The following is a 14,713-nucleotide window of genomic DNA, read 5'->3' as shown; positions in this document are numbered from 1 at the left end:
CCAGGGCTGGGTGGCCACACTGCAGAATTTTATGTGAGAAACAAAACTAATTTTAGGTGAGAAACTTGTAACTTGTTAAGTTACCATCTCTTCTTTTTATCTTTTATTCTTAGCCAAATATAATCACTAATTTTGAAAAATTATTTTTTATTTTTTCAAATCGAAGTATATTTGATTTAGAATGTTGTGTTAGTTTTTGGTGTACAGCAAAGTAATTCAGTTAAATATATACACATACACATATACTGAATTCAGTTCCCTGTGCTATCCAGTAGCACCTTTTTGTTTACCTAATTTATATATAGTAGTTTGTATCTGCTAATCCCCAAATGCTCCAAATCCTAATTTATCCCTCCCCACCCCCTTTCCCCTTTGGTAAACATAAATTTTTTTTCTATGAGTCTGTTTCTGTGAGTCTGTTTCTGATTGGGAATAAGTTCATTTGTATCATATTTTAGATTCCACATGTAAGTGATATCATGTGGTATTTCTCTGTCTGACTTACTTCATTTAGTATGATAATCTCTAGGTCCATCCATGTTGCTGCAGATGGCATTATTTCATTTTTTTATGGCTGAGTAATATTCCATTGTGTGTGTGTGTGTGTGTATGTGTATATATATCACATGTTCTTTATCTATTCATCTGTCAGTGGACTTTTAAGTTGCTTCCATGTCTTGGCTATTGTAAATAGTGCTGCTATGAATATTGAGATGCATGCATCTTTTTGAATTAGAGTTTTCTCTGGATATGCCCAGGAGTGGGATTGCTGGATCATATGGCAACTCTATTTTTATTTTTTTAAGGAACTCCCATACTGTTTTCCATAATGGCTGCACCAATTTACATTCCCACCAACAGTGTAGGAGGGCTCCCTTTTCTTCCATTCATTGATTTTTAAATGTCATTAACTATATATGTAATTTCTTATAGTTCTTTTAGTTCTTTTTCATGGTGTCTACATGTTTTCTTACATTTTAAATTGATTATTTATTGTTTTAAATAAATTGAAACATTTATTTTATAATTATTTTTATAATTATTTTTTTTTAATTTTTGGCTGCATTGGGCGCCCGTTGCTGTGCACGGGCTTTCTCTAGTTGCAGTAAGTGGGGGCTACTCTTCGTTGCAGTGCACAGGCTTCTCATTGCAGTGGCTTCTCTTGTTGCGGAGCACGGGATCTAGGTGTGCAGGCTTCAGTAGTTGTGGCACACAGGCTCAGTAGTTGTGGTTTGCGGGCTTAGTTGCTCCGTGGCATGTGAGATCTTCCCAGACCAGGGTTCGAACCTGCATCCTCTGCATTGGCAGGTGCATTCTTAACCACTGAACCAGCAGGGAAGTCCCAAAACATTTATTTTTATAACAGTTACCAGATATTTCTTTAATTTGAAATTTTTTGGCAGTATCATTCTACTGTTTACAGAGTATATTAACTTTCACTGAAGGTGGACTCATAATTCAAAATTACAAAACACACAAGAAAACAATCCACCATGAGTTCATCTTCAGTGGGACTTTATTTGTGAGCATCTTTTGTAACTTTTTGAAGACAAGTCCTTCCAGATTAATTTTGGGTTGGTTTCTGTCAAACAATCCAGGTCACCTGCCTGGGACCAATTTTTATTTTAATTACTTAAATTAGAGATTCTCAGACCACATGTGTAGTATATTTTGGAAGAACGGCAAACCAACATGAGGCACTGGCCTGTGGTTATAAATTATAACTGTAATCCCAGGCTAAGGTGGACAAGCTTCCCTGTGTCTGTGGTATCCTTTTATCTCGTCAACCTTTTTTTTACTGAGGATGTCCTTTTTTTTTTTTTTTTCTCCCAGCAATGTCTCTTTCTTTTCATGACCTTAGATCTTAAACTCCTAGAAAATGAATCTCTTTGCCCTTAGGCAGCTTCCATATCCACCTATGGGTTTCCTATTCTGGTTGGTTTTAATTTCTCCCTTGAATTATGAGACTTGAGGATTTTTTTTCTACTTGCTTGCAAGCATAGATACATGTTAAAATAATATTTATACTATTTTACCTAACATTTGAGATGGTTATAAGAAATATTGCCAGAACCGGTAGTTGGTTTTTTGAAAGTTCCAGCTTGTCTCAGCTGTGTTAAAAGAAATCAAGGTAAAGAATTTCTGCTCTTCTTAGGGCCAGGTTTGCTCTGGGGACTGTTGTGGAGGGACGGGTAGTACTTGTTTCAAGAGAAACTCAAAGGGGAGCCAAACCTCAAGGACCAATTGTTGATTCTCATTCCATTACTAAGCAAGGCAGATTTCTTCTACAATTACTAGATTCTAGGCTTCTTGAGGACAGAGGTTGTATCTTACATGTCTTGGTGTTTCCCTGCCTGCTTAGCGCTATGATTTGTATATAGAAGTTGCTCAAAAACAACTGTTGATTGATTGTTGACACGATGAGCTCTATAATTTACTCCTTGCTTTGTGCTTTGTATTAATCAGAAAATTACATCAAAGTGTGCTTCATTCTTAATATAAAGCAGCACATTAACCCTGAACTCCACCCAGGCCAGAAACATACAGAGCCTGGGCTCATTTTTGACATTATATCCATTATATCCATTCCGTAACTAAATCACTATCAATAATAAAGTAGAACTTATTACTGTATTACCTGGCTAGTTAAAAGTATGTTTTTCTTTAAACTTAAGGGTTAATAGCCCAAAATTCACAATATTTTTAACATTTGAAAAGATTATTAGAGACCGTGTAATAGAATCACTCATTCAGTGCAGAAAAAAGTCCCTCTACAGTAACCTGGTTAATGCTTAAACATATTAGAAATAGTGTGTTAACTCACTACCTCACAAGATAGTTTATTTCATTTGAAAATTTTAATTTGTTAGATAATATTTGTATTAAATTTTCAGTAATGTAACTTTTTTCTTATTATTTAATAATTCTTTTCATTGTAAAAAAACAAGTATAAATAAACAAAATAACTTATAATTCTATCATCCACAGATAATCATTTCTACATCTGGTTGTGTATTTCCCCAGATCATTATCTATGCAAGCTTTTTTTCTTTTAACAAAATGTATTCAGACTGTGAATGCTATTTTTCCATGTGAACTTTTCACCCAATAATATATTACAGCATTTTTTTCATGAGAATGAACACTCATCCATAGCATACTTTTTATACCAGAATAATTTTTCATTTTGTGGATAGTCCCCCATTTATATAACCAACTCCTTATTGCTGGGCATTATCTTACCTCCAGTTTGTTCCTATAATTAAATATGCTGTAATGCACACAATTTATTCATTCAACAAATATTAAGCATCCTAACTCTGCCTAGCAATGTACTAGGTGCTGAGGATTCAGAATGGGGGTAAGTTCCTGCCCCCCATGATAATCACTGAAGAGGGGAGTGAAAGATTTAAAATAAACAAACAGACCACAAATAAGATACTCACAAATAGTGATAATCAATATGGCGACAATAAAACAAGGTAATGAGATAGAAAGTGATGGGGTTGAGTTTGTCATTTAGGCAGGGAAGATACACTATGTGATGTAACCATGGGATAAATCTTAGATGAACCTGTGGAAGGGGAATTGCTGCATTTGGCACTAAGCTATTCTCCCACCATGGTGTAGAGGGCCTGCTTCTTGGCATCCTTACCAATGTTGGCTCCTGTGCTGAGTCTTACGGCTGCTCTTTGGCCCTCAGGGATCAGCTCAGGACCAGCCATCAGCTTTCTATTTGCCTCAGCAATAATGTTCCTCATGCACATAGAACTTCACACTTTACAAAGAACATTCACATGTTAACCTAATAAATTCATTATTTTGTTTTGTTTTTATTATGGAAAATTTCAAATCTGCATAAAATGAGTTAGAATAGGATAATAAGCCCCTAATTACCCAGCACTCAGATTTTTAAAAAATATTTTGTCAATATTGTTTCATCTACTCCCCTCCACTGCCCCCTGCCCCTGCAGAAACTTCTTTTCCTGAATTATTTTAGGCAAAGCTAAGACATCACATTTTTTCCTACCCATAAATACTGGAGTATGTATCTCGAAGACATAAGGACATTTTCTTTTTTCTTTTTTTTTTTTTTTGCGGTACGCGGGCCTCTCATTTTTGTAGTCTCTCCCGTTGCGGAGCACAGGCTCCAGACGCGCAGGCTCAGCGGCAATGGCCCACGGGCCTAGCCGCTCCACGGCATGTGGGATCTTCCCGGACCGGGGCATGAACCCGTGTCCCCTGCATCGGCAGGCGGACTCTCAACCACTGCGCCACCAGGGAAGCTCCATTTTCTTTTCTTATACAACTTCAATGTCATTACTATTTGTGACAGAATTAACAAAATTTTAATATCATGCAACACCTAGCTCACATTCACATTTCCACAATTATCTAAAAAAACGTGGATTTTAAAGTTGATTTTTTGAATCAGGTTGCAAAACAAGGTCCACATGTTTGGTTGATAGGTCTCTTAAATTTCTTCTTGTCTATAATAGTTCCCCTACTCTTTCACATCATTAACTTTTAGAAGAAACAGATTATTTATCTTGAAGAATTTCTCATGTTTTGATTTCAACTGATTGCTTTTTTCTGGTGTCATTTAACTTTTTTTGTGATGTCCCTATATTTCCAATATTTCTTGTAAATTGACAATTAGATCAGAAGCTTAAATTAAAGTTTGTTTTCTTATTTATTTATTCATTCATTCATTTATGGCAAGCATACATAAATGTGATGTTATGTACTTCTTATTGCACAGTACAAGAGGCGCACACGGTCTAGATGTTCTACTTTAGTGATATTGAGATTGATCTGTAGGTTCGGGTAATCTGTAGGATGTTAGCACCATCCATTCATTCCTTTTAAACTTCTCTATAAACCTTTCACCTAATGCTATAAGCACATATTGATGATTATTCCTAGACCCATCATTTCTTTACGGGTCAATAAATGGTGATTTTTCTAATTCTATCATTCATTCTTCATTTATTAACTAAAATTGTTTATCAAGAAGAACTTTCCTCAACAACTACATGGTAACCTGAAATACAGTTTAGGTAAGAAAGACAGAATGAATGCTAAAGTCTTTCTCTTGTCAATTTTTAGAATAATAAGTTGGTGGCCTAGCGATTTCCAAAGATGACTTTTTTTTTAAAGTATCATTATGGACCCATGGATGTCTCTATTTTTGATGTGCCTTGATCAATTGCAATGATTATTCTTTTTTACTCTCAAATTGTTCCATTTTTTAGCTTCTTGCGTCATTTTGACACAACCCCAGTAGTCTACCACAGCTTCCTTGTTTTCTGGTATAGTAAGATGTCCCAGGCTCATCTTGAGCGTCACCTGCCTCAGATCTAGCCTCAGACATTTCTCCAAGAAGTCTCACTTTCTTTTAGTGGGAAATGGTATTTAGAGACCTTAAAATGGGTGGTATGGATGAAAAATACTACTAAGGTTTTATTGTAGCTAGGTCGTTTTTAGTGGGCAACACTAGGAAATATATTTCTTTCAAGAAAAAAATCAAGGATAATGATATTTATATTCAAAATAACATTTTAGAATAATACTACTTTCATATTTACACTTGTATCTTTCTCCTCTTATGATGAAAATTTTGGTCTTTTTTGTTTTATCCTACAATATAGCTATAATATTATTTAAATGATAATGCCAATATTACTACTGATCATAAGACCATTCAATGCTATGTAAGGTTTCTTTGAGATTCTTTTCATCCTCGGAATAGAGTTGTAGAGTCAAAATATTGTGTTTTAAAGTTACTTGAAATAATTCTCTTCTCAGTGTAGTTATCCCATCAAACTCATATATGGTTAGACACATTTCTTGTAGTTTGTTTTCTCTGTTTTGATACTTTTAAGTTTAATACTTTTGTTTTTAATCATGAATTAAACATTTACATTGTTTTGAAGTCAAAGCTATAAAACAAGGTACATTCATCAAAGTCCAGCTTCCTTCCTTGCCCCATTTCTCTTTCCTATACATAATCATTTTTATCAGTTCTAGGTTTAACCCACAGTTTCTTTAACATTTTTTTTTTTTTTTGGTGGTACGTGGGCCTCTCACTGTTGTGGCTCTCCCTTTGCGGAGCACAGGCTCCGGACGCGCAGGCTCAGAGGCCATGGCTCACGGGCCCAGCTGCTCCGTGGCATGTGAGATCTTCCCGGACCGGGGCACGAACCTGTGTCCCCTGCATCGGCAGGCGGACTCTCAACCACTGCGCCACCAGGGAAGCCCCAGTTTCTTTAACTCTTAATCTTATTTTTAACAATTTTATGTTGGCATGAAACTGATTATTATTAACATCTCCATCACAGAGGAAGTAGCCCTGCCCATTTAAAACTAAGAGCACCAGAATCCAAATACTGTGCTCTTCCCCCATGCCCCACACTTCCCCTACAGACACCCTGAGGAAATTCATCAAGGCGATACAGCCATCTGGTCACCCTTAGGTTAGACATCCAAATTAACCAGGTTGTTTCAGTATTTCTCCTCCTATTCTAGAATTATGCGAAATAATCTTGCCAGCTATTTTTGGACTCTAGGTGTTGCTTGGTGTCTGGAGCTAGAGAAACACGTGGGTAAATACGTGTGAATAAGCATCTGTGTATGTGTGTGTGTGTGTGTGTGTGTGTGTGTGTGTGTGTGTGTATGTGTGTTGTTAGGGAAACAAATTATCCCCCAAAGCTGTCATTTTCTGTTAATATCTACTATGGTGACATGGAATTGAGATACAATAATGGCATTATCCCTGGAATCCCCTTTCAGGAAAATGTGGGGACCATTTTACAAGAGGAAAGTAGTTTTGAAATTAATGAGGATGGCCATTCAGAAAACATGGCAGAGGCTGTGAAGTCCCAGTTTGTTCCCAAATGTAGTTTGGGTACATTTAACAGTAAAAACTCATAAAATTTTTCATGAGTTTAAAATGACTGTAGATTTATTATTACTTTATCTTTCTAATTCAATTTAAAGTTATATTGACAACTAGAAAGACAATAGGGACTATAACTTCCCTAAGGGGGTGAGTGCAAGTATGACAGAGTGAAAATCCTACTGTATTGTTGATCGCCAAAGGGCTCTCCCCTGCCCCCACCCCGCAGCCCTGGAGACCTGAGGAAGCCAGAGGAGCAGAGATAGCGCGGGGCGGGAGATGCCAGCAACAGTCTTCTAAGGTGAACGTTCAAAGCCCACAGAAGCTTCTTCCCTGCTTTGTTCTGTTTCCCAAGGCACCAAGAGACAGGTTTTTGTAGAAAGGGTCCTGATGGAGGCTCAGAATAGAGCCAAAAAATAAAATGAGGTGGCTCTCCCAGCATCCCTTCTCTGCCTAGACAAGATCCAAGGAAGTATCCCCATAACTTTGAGCTTTTGTTTGTTTATTTGAAATAAGGTTTCAATGGTAGAGCATTTCGATGTCAAAGGTAGTTCACATGCATACAATGGAATTAAGTTACTTATTTTGTAAACAACGACAAAAGTGATAAAATGGCAGTAGAGAGCAGTGAGAAGCAGCACTGCAAGTGGGGCGGGAAAAGCCAACTTTGAGGTTAGGGCCAGCGCCACAGCCTTAATTTGCTGCAGCGGAGTAGGTCAATCTGGGCAGCTGCCAAGGGTGTGGGGCGAGTTGCCAGACTCGGGTCCTCCTCCCAGGGCTCATGGCAGAACCTAGGGGAGGCTGTTCACCTGGGGACAGTCCCCTTTCTCTTTCCTTCTGGTTAAGGAGCTTTCCCCGTGCAGCAGTGGTCAGGGGAGGCAGTCACCGACTCGGGGTGACCAGGGAGGAGCAGTGATATCTTGTTTCTTCATTGATAAAACGAGGGGGATGACTTTTCCAGCTCTGATGCCGTAGCCCTTTCTTCCCCTGGGCCCATCAGCATCAGGACCCTTAATTATTAAGAATTTCACGCTGCCTAATTATTCTCTTTTAAAAATAAAGCGATTTTATTATAATTAAAGTAAGGCACATTTGCTAAACTTTAGAAAACGTTGGAAATGTGAAAAATTCACAGAAACATGTGAATACAAATTTGACAACACCTGCATACCATATATTCTGCTTTTTCACATTGCATTATGAGAATGTGTCCATCTTTAAAAGTGGTTTACATGGTGGAGCAATAGTTCATTCATTTCATGGATGCACAGTATTTTTGTTAATTTTCCTCTATCACTGGACGTTGAAGCAAGTTCTACTTTATTGCTCCTCTGAAGAATGACACACACAATCAAATTCTGTTGATTTAACTGCAGGCATTTTTCTAGAAATAGTTACTATTCTGTTAAATTCAATGACTTTTTAAGTTTTGGAGACACGGTTAAATTGGCCATATCACCGCCATGTATATGTCCATTCCTCACAACCTCAAGTGCCCAGGATCTGGTGATTACAGAAAGACAGGTAGAACAGTTTTTGTTTGTTTATTGAGGAGATTGAACATATTTTCATATTTATTGGCCATTTACAGTTCTCTCATGAATTGCCTTTGTCCTTTCTCAATTTTTCAAAATTGGGAATAATTTTTATTCCTTAATATGATAGGACTTTCTGCATTTGTGCTATTTGGTAATTACATAGCTCTAATAATATGTAATAATAGTAATGCGGTTGAATAAACACCCTAAACAATTTTACTCTGTTTGTTGTTTCCTTTTTTAAACTTTGCTAGGATAACTTTTGCCCCCTGGGGCTGCAAATTGTGTGGTCAGCTGGGGCAGCTCCCCACCGATTTGGAAGATGTCTCTGGGCAGGGCTGAGGAACACTCACCGCAGGTAGCTGCTAGGTGGCTCTGGTCACTCTTGCAGCCCTCTGCCTGCAACCTTGCAGCCAGCTCATGTGGGTGGAGCTGCCCTTGTGGCTAATTCCCTTTCCCTGTTTTTAGCCACTGTCGTGATTACTGTCTTTGACCGAGTCTGCCTTTTCCTGGTACTCTGTGCCTCTGAACAGACCTCACCCTGTGCTTTGGGGACGATGCGAGTCCTTTTGGGTGACTCTGGGAGCGTATCTGGCACAGAGATTTCTGGCATCTCAAAGCATAGATGCCTAGCAATCAACACACAGGGCTCCAGCCAGCCTGCTGCTGGACCCCAACCCGGTCCATGCTGCTCTGGTCCTGTTAGAACAAGCAGCTTAGCATCCTAAGTGCAAGCTGGTGTAAGAGGTGGGCAGGGCTGGGATGGGCATTACAGAAATATAAGTTGGGGGAGGTGAACAGAGGTCTTAGGGCTCACTGTCTAGCAGAGGAGACAGATAGATGCACAAACAATCACAGGTGCTATAATGGGACTCCTGATTCTGACTGGACAGGGGACTGGGGATATGTAGAGGGTCAGAAAAGAATGAGTTCATGAAGGAATTGAATTCTGGGTTGGGTCCAGCAGGACGGGCAAAATTTCCCAGGCCAAGGGACACTCCAGACTAAGTACTGTGTAGCACAAGCCAGGCTCAAACAGTGGGATGGCTTCTAAGAAGCACAGATATTCCTAGGTAGCCTGAGCACAGGTGAGGGAGCGGCAAGAAATGGGGCTAAAGGGTTAGGTAAGGCCAGAAAGGCTGAGTCTTGGATGGAGCACTGAGGACCTTGGCCTTATTGTATAGGAGGTAAACATCCTTTAGAGGGTTCAAGCTGATTTCCTCCCCGGGACTGACACAGGCTGCTCTTACACAGGCAGAGTGACTTGTTTCTCTCTCCCTACCACCCACAACTTCCCAGACAATAGAAAATGTAGTCAGGACAGAACTTGGCTTTCAATCACCTTTGGGGTAGTTGCTGCAAAAGTAGGAAGGTAGTTGCTCCAGTAGGAAGACTGCCAGCCCTCCAGGGCACTTGCCATTTAGAATTCAGAGGAAGGAGAGGATCCAGCCTTCACTGTTCTCGCCCCCTAGATGCCCTCCCCTCCAAACCCAATCCACCCACAAGTCCTGTCCAGTCCACTTCCTAAATAGTTCCTGAATTTGCTTGTGTCTCTCCATCTCCACTTTCCACTGCCCCATTCGGTCATAAGCATCTCCTTTAAGCTGTACTGTGGTAGCCTTCTAATGCCCTCATGCTTCCATTCTTGTCCCCACCCCTTCCCATGGAAGCCAATTATTAAACAATAAAGAAAAGCATAGATGAGGTTAGACTTCTTTAAAATACTCCATAGTATTTGGAATAAAACCCAAGCTCCTGACCTTGGCCTCCAGGTCCTCTGTGATCAGTGCCTTGTCAATGCTGCTCTCCTGTCCTGCCCTTCCCATTCCTCTCTATGCTCTCCACACTGGCCCCCTTTCTCTTCTTGGAACGTGATGAGCCTGTTTTCATTTTATGGAATCTCATTGGAGGTTTTGATGAGAGATCTGACCTGAGCTACTGGAAGTCTTATCTGCCTTTAGGCCAACGGGAAAGCAGAGAAGAGGGAGAGAGATGGGTTATGGCCATTGCCTGGCAAGACACGAGAAGGACCTGAGCGAGGCTACTGGCCCTGGTGTTGAGGAGGAGGTAGCAGATGTGTGAACCCTCCTAGAGGCTGACTCTCTGGTTCCCTAGGGCTTGGGGGTTGGCTGGATGCGAGGGACAGGGAACCCCCCAAATCTTTGGGATTTCCAGGACTGGTAACTGAGACTTGGTGTCAATAACAGAACTTTGGAAATCAGGAGGAAGAGCTGGCGTGGTGGGAGAAGATGAGAACTGAATTCCATTTACTGACCAATTGCTGATGATTTATCAACAACAACAAGAATAATGATGATGATGATGATGATGATAATGATAACTACCATATACTAAACACTCTCTATGTGTTAGACACTGTGCTTTTTGACACGTTTATCTCATTTTTTTTCACAGCCCTCACTCACTGTGAGGTAGGTGCTAAAAGTATCTTCCATTTAGAGATAAAGAAATAGAAGCTCAGAGAAGTTAAACAACTTGTCCAGGGTCACATTTAAACAACAGCAGAATTGGGAATAAAATCTGGGTATATTTGACCCTAACGTTCCTAGAAAGTTTCCTTACCTCTACAGTGACTGTAACATTCTATACATTTGAAAACCTCATAAACTTTAAGGTTAACAGGTCTAAGGTTGCAATTGTTAGTGTCACCCTGAATAAACATCTCATCCTGTATCCTTCAGCTCAGGGATGAAATAACACCACAGTCCACTCGGGCCCAAACCCGAGGCCCAAGGGTCGCCTTTGATTGCTCCCTTTCCCTAACCTCTCAACCTCTGGTTGCCATTTCTGTCCCAAACGGCTCAGTCACTGAGCTGTGTGCCAGACACCTCTCTGCTCTCCTCCATCCCACTGCCTGGCCCTCGTTCTGTCCTGCACCCTCTCCCTCTGCCTTGGTACCCAATGAAAAGACCCAGGAACTAGGAAGCAGTGAGGAAATTAAAGACGTCCTTCAGTGACAAACTAAATGAGGATTCCTTGTAATAGAACCTGAGGTCAGGAGGGGAACAAAGGCTCTTAGAGCGTAATAAGGTCAAAGCTGTAGGGCAGAGAGGTCAGAATCGTGTACAGGGACAACAGAAATTGGGGGAGTCCCTTTTATTGAACTTTTATTTTTTATGGGCCTGGTGACTTGCTGTGTGAGACACAGCCATGACATCTCCTCACACCCAGGCTCCAGCATCTTCTTGGACAAGGGTTAAGAGATTCCTTGGGAAATCCTGACTCTGCCTCTTAAATTTCCTCAGACCTACTATTCCTCCCTGACTTGCTCAGTGCATGAATATGAACCAAACACTTGCAAAACATTGGCAATACCAAGAGAGCCCAATTCTAGGATCTCATGGTCATGATGGGCAAATGTGGAACCAACCAAGTAAAATGCAATGTTTCAAGTGCTGTAACTTCGCACAAGCCTCTGTGAGCAGTTACGCCAAGTGTCAAAGTCTGCACAGCAAGGGGGAGAAGGTCTTACTCCCTACCTCTGTGTGGAACCAGCTCCTTTCTACCCCTGGGACAAAGTCTTTTGCACAGGTACAGGCCCTTTCCTGTAGTGAGCGTTTGGGAGTGCCTTCCTCAGCGGTGCTCAGGCTGAAAGAGGAATGAATGCAGGGTGTACGGTGATGTTCTTTCACTGTCAAATCACAGGGTGGCAGGGGGAGGTGGGAGGGAGGGTGTAACCCCAGCCTTTTTCTGATGGGCACTGACTTCTCTGCTCAGGGCCACAGACTTCCCCTGAGGTGGGGAGAATCTATCTTCCTCTTCCTCTTCCTCTTTTCACCCCAAGTCAGGTCACTGCACCCTGCGTCAGCAGGGTTGGGCTCCAAGATGCTGAAGGAGGAGAAAGCACTGAGCAGCCTGGTATGGCGAGGGCCCAGTGGAGGAAGGACAGTTGGTGTCATATTAGCGAGACCTCATGGCTTCACAGGGCCACAGGCCTCCATCACGTCTACCACAGCAAACCTGAGGTTTTGCCCAGACTGAGGTCTTCCCTGAGTTTATCAAACCTGCATTGGTGTCTATTAAACACCAGGGCTCTCAAACAACTGGAAACAAATCTTAACTTGAGGCCAAGTTTTTCCATCCCGGAACACATCAGAGTGTCTGTATATATGTGTGTGTTGTGCAGTGTGAGTGTTTATGTGTGTGTGTGTGTGTTACCCGAACCATGACTCAGCATCCTTTGTGCTTCCTGGCTGAGTACGGCCTAAGAATTTTTTGTGATTTGGGATAACAAATACTCTATCCATGCTGTGAATCCAGAGCCTGCTATAGTGTGAGTCCCACACTTGCATCCACATCCTCAAACAATCCTATCTCAGCCAGGCGAGCTGGGCTGTATATTTCAAAGCAAGTCAAACATTGGCTCCATCTTGTGGACCATTTTTGGTAACTTATTTTTCCTGAAGTCTAAGGAACTGGATCCATGCATGCTGGAGGGGAAGCTGATTTCTAGTTTGCCACTTCCCAAGGGTTTTAAGGACCTTTTAATTCTATGAACTATAACATGGCACTTACTGTGCCAGTTTGGCTCTAGGTCAGGCATTGTTATGTCTTTACTATTATTATTTTTATTGTGGTAAAATGTACATAACATAGAATTTACTATTTTAACCATTTTTAGATGCACCATTCAGTGGCATTAAGTACATTCACAATGTTTTGCAACCATCTCCACTATTCATTTCCAGACTTCTTCATCATCCTTAACAGAAGTTCGGTATCCTTTAGGCAATAACTCCCTATTCCTTCTGCTCGTAGCCCCTGGTAACCTCTATTCTACTTTCTGTCTCTGAATTGGACTGCTCTACGTACCTCATATAAGTGGAATCATACAATATTTGTCTTTTTGTGTTTGGATTATTTAACTTAGTATAATGTTTTAAAGGTTCATCCATGTTGTAGCAAGTGTCAGAATTTCATTCCTTTTTAAGGTCAAATCATATTCCACTGTACTTGTATACTACATTTTGTTTATCCATTTTTATGTTGATGGACACTGGGGTTGATTCCGCCTTTTTGCTATTGTGCAAAGTGCTGCTATGAACTAGGGTGTACAAGTATCTGAGTCCCTGCTTTCAATTCTTTGGGTATATGCCTAGAAGTGGAATTCTATGATGTCTTATTGTTTTTTTAGTTTTATTTTAAGGAACATTCTGGCTCAGGTCTGGCTGATCATTCTTGATTTTCCATTATTTCACAATTTGCAGTCAATGGAAAATGTCACTCAGGTATTCCACAGATGCAGGGTACATCAAGTTGATTGTGGAGATTTAATCCGCTGCTTCTGAGGCAGCTGGGAGAAATTTCCCTTTCTCTTCTTTCTTCTCACAGCTCCGGGGGCTCAGCTTTGGATTTGGCCCCGCCTCTTAGTGTAGGTCGCCTGAGGGCGTCTGTTCCCTCTCAGACAGGACGGGGTTAAAGGAGCAGCTGATTCGGGGGCTCTGGCTCACTCAGGCCCGGAGGAGGGAGGGGTACGGATGCGGGCCGAGCCTGCGGAGGCAGAGGCCGGCTTGACTTTGCACCGGCCTGAGGCGCGCCGTGGGTTCTCCCGGGGAAGTTGTCCCTGGATCCCGGGAACCCGGCAGTGGCGGGCTGCACAGGCTTCCGGGAGGGGAAGTGTGGATAGTGACCTGTGCTTGCACACAGGCTTCTTGGTGGCGGCAGCAGCAGCCTTAGCGTCTCATCCCCGTCCCTGGGGTCCGCGCTGATAGCCGCGGCTCGCCCGCGTCTCTGGAGCTCCTTTAAGCGGCGCTTTTAATCCCCTCTCCTCGCGCACCAGGAAACAAAGCGGCTGGGAAGAAAAAGTCTCTTCGGCAGGTCCAGACTTTTCCCCGGATTCCCTCCCGGCTAGCTGTGGTGCACTAACCTCCTGCAGGCTGTGTTCACGCCGCCATCCCCGGTCCTCTCCCTGCGATCCGACCGAAGCCCGAGCCTCAGCTCGCAGCCCCGCCCGCCCCGGCGGGTGAGCAGACAAGCCCCTCGGGCTGGTGAGTGCCGGTCGGCACCGATCCTCTGTGAGGAAATCTCTCCGCTTTGCCCTCCTCACCCCTGTTGCTGTGCTCTCCTCCGTGGCTCCGAAGCTTCCCCCTGCATCTTCTTTTTTCTTTTTTTCCCGGTCATTATGCATAAATTCATCTCTTTTTTTATTGAGGTATAGTTGATTTACAATATTATGTTAGTTTCAGGTGTACAACATAGTGACTCAAAATTTTTATAGATTATACTCCGTTTAAAGTTATTGTAAAATATTGGCTAT

The sequence above is a fragment of the Leucopleurus acutus genome (assembly GCF_964270905.1).
Source record: "Leucopleurus acutus genome assembly, chromosome: 2".
Taxonomy (NCBI): domain Eukaryota; kingdom Metazoa; phylum Chordata; class Mammalia; order Artiodactyla; family Delphinidae; genus Leucopleurus; species Leucopleurus acutus.
The sequence above is the reverse complement of the archived record's forward strand: the minus strand, read 5'-3'. Positions refer to the sequence as shown.